This window comes from Rhincodon typus, chromosome 7, assembly GCF_021869965.1.
Source record: "Rhincodon typus isolate 14 chromosome 7, sRhiTyp1.1, whole genome shotgun sequence".
Lineage (NCBI taxonomy): Eukaryota > Metazoa > Chordata > Chondrichthyes > Orectolobiformes > Rhincodontidae > Rhincodon > Rhincodon typus.
Window position 1 is genome coordinate 32,651,892 of NC_063338.1, and position 3,331 is coordinate 32,655,222.

The following is a 3,331-nucleotide window of genomic DNA, read 5'->3' on the forward strand; positions in this document are numbered from 1 at the left end:
CACTCGCGCGCACACACCCTCACTCGCGCGCACACACCCTCACTCGCTCATGCACACACTCACTCAACCAATAACTCCCACACACAGTCACACACTCTCAAACACACACTCTCCCTGACACACACTCTCCCACGTTCGCACGCACAGACACTCATGCGAACACTCACGCACGCACACAGACACATCTGGCATGCACACCTTCACATGCTTGCACATACGCACTTACATGTTCGCACACGTGCACTGACAATTTCGCACACACACTCACTCACTCAAACTCTTACACAGACTCTCATTCACACTCACACTCTCACTCTCTCTCAAACACACACTCACTCAAACACACTCTCTCATTCACACACACACACACATTCTCTCTCTCACCCACACACTCTCTCTCACCACACTCACTCACTCTGTCTCTCTCTCACACACACACAAACACACGCACACACACGCACATACTCACAAACGCATGCACACACACTCGTGCGCACACACACTCACTCATATACTGATGCCCACTGGCACACAAATGCCAGTCACTCGCGTTCACACACAATCACTCGCTCACACACACTCGCTCATGCACAAACTCGCACCTACATACACACAAACACTCCCTCTCACATACACTTGTTCACTCACGTGCACACACTTACTCGCACATGCTCACACACTCACTCGCACACATACACTTACTCTTGCATGTGCTCGCACACTCATGCATGCCCATTCTCTCTCTCACACACACCCTTACTCTCACGCACACACTCACTCGCACGCAAACACACTGACATGCTTGCACACATAGACATTCATGTTTGCACTTAAAGTCTCCCACACACTCTCATTCACAGTCTCACTCACAATCACACAGTTACTTGCACACGCACACACAGACGCACACACAACTCATGCACACACTCACTTTCATACACACACACACACACACACAAACACTCACTTACTCAGACACAGAATCACACATACACTAATTTGCGCACACACACTCACTCCCACGCACACACACACACCTACACGTTCGCACACACTCACTCATTCAAACACTCACACACACTCTCATTCACACTCTCACTCATACCAAAACTCCGTCACTCATGCACACACACACAACTCGTGCCCTCACACTCACACAAACACACACAATCACTCACTTGCGCAGACACACTCGCGCGCACACACACACTCACTCGCACACACACATTCACACACACAGTCACATGCACACACACACTCACGCACCCACACACTTGCACACACACACACACTGACATGTTCGCACTCAAACTCACTCACTCAAACTCACTCTCATTCACACTCTCAATCATACCAACATACACACGCACACACACACACTCACTCGTGCACACACACACTCACTTGCTCATGCAAACACTCACTCAAACAATAACACACACAGTCACTCTCACACACCGTCATGCACACACACAGTCACACACACACTCACACACTCTCAAACACACACTCTCCCTGACACACACTCTCCCACGTTCACGCGCACACACACTCGCGCACGCACATACTCACGTGAACACTCACACGCATGCACACAGACACAACTGGCATACACACCCTCACATGCTTGCACATACACACTTACATGTTCGCACACATGCACATGCAATTTCGCACACACACTGACTCACTCAAACTCTTACACAGACTCTCATTCACACTCAAACTATCACTCTCACTCTCTCTCAAACACACTCTCACTCAAACACACACTCTCTCATTCACACACTCACACACATATTCCTTCTCTCTCACCCCCACACACACACACACTCACTCACTCACTCACACACACTCACACATACACACTCGCTCACTCGTGCACACACACTCACTCGCACACACACTTACACGCGCACACACACACTCGCACACATACACTTCCTTGCACGCACACACACACTGACATGTTCGCACACAAACTCACTCACTCAAACTCACTCACACTCTCAATCATACCAACATACACATGCACACACACACACATTCACTCACGCACACACACACTCACTCGTGCACACACACTCACTTGCTCATGCACGCACTCACTCAAACAATAACTCACACACACACAGTTACTCATACACACCATCACACACACATACAGTCACTCACACTCTTAAACACACACTCTCACTGACATACACTCTCCCACGTTCATGCGCGCACACACTCACGCGAACACGCATGCACACAGACACAACTGACATGCGCACACTCACATGCTTGAACATACACACTTACATGTTTGCACACATGCACTTACAATTTCACACACACACTCACTCACTCAAACTCTTACACATACTCTCATTCACACTCACACTCTCACTCTCTCTCAAATACACACTCACTCAAACACACTTTCACTCAAACATACACTCTCTCATTCACACACTCACACACACATTCTCTCTCTCACCCACCCACACTCACACACACACTCTCACTCACACACACGCACATACTCACAAACACATGCACACTCTCACTCACACACACACGCACACTCGCTCACTCACACACACACTCTCTCTCACAAACACACACTCTCACACTTGCGCGCACACACACTCGTGTGCTCATACACTCGTGCATACTCACACTCACTCATATACTGACGCTTATTGGCACCAAACGCCAGTCACTCGCATTCACACACAATCACTCGCTCACACACACTCACTCACGCACAATCTCGCACCTATACACTCACAAACACTCCCTCTCACATACACTTACTCACTCACATGCACACACTTACTCGCACACGCACACACATACACTCACTCGCCCACATACACTTACTCGTGAACGTGCTCACACACTCATGCACGCACACTCTCTCTCACGCACACTCTCTCTCACACACACACTTACTCGCACACACACACTCACTCGCATGCAAACACACTGACATGTTTGCACAACAGAATTACATGTTTGCACGCACACTAACTCAATCAAAGTCTCCCACACACTCTCATTCACACTCTCACTCACACACACAGTCATTTGCACGCACACACACACACTCACTCATGCGCACACACAGACACACACACACAACTGATGCACATGCACACTCAATTTCACACGCACACACACTCACTCGCACACACTCACGCACGCACTCACTCTTACACACACACTCTCACTTGCATGCACACACTCACGCACACGCACACACTCACATGTTCACACACACACACATACAATCACTCAAACTCTCACACACACTCTCATTCAAACTCTCACTCACACCAACACA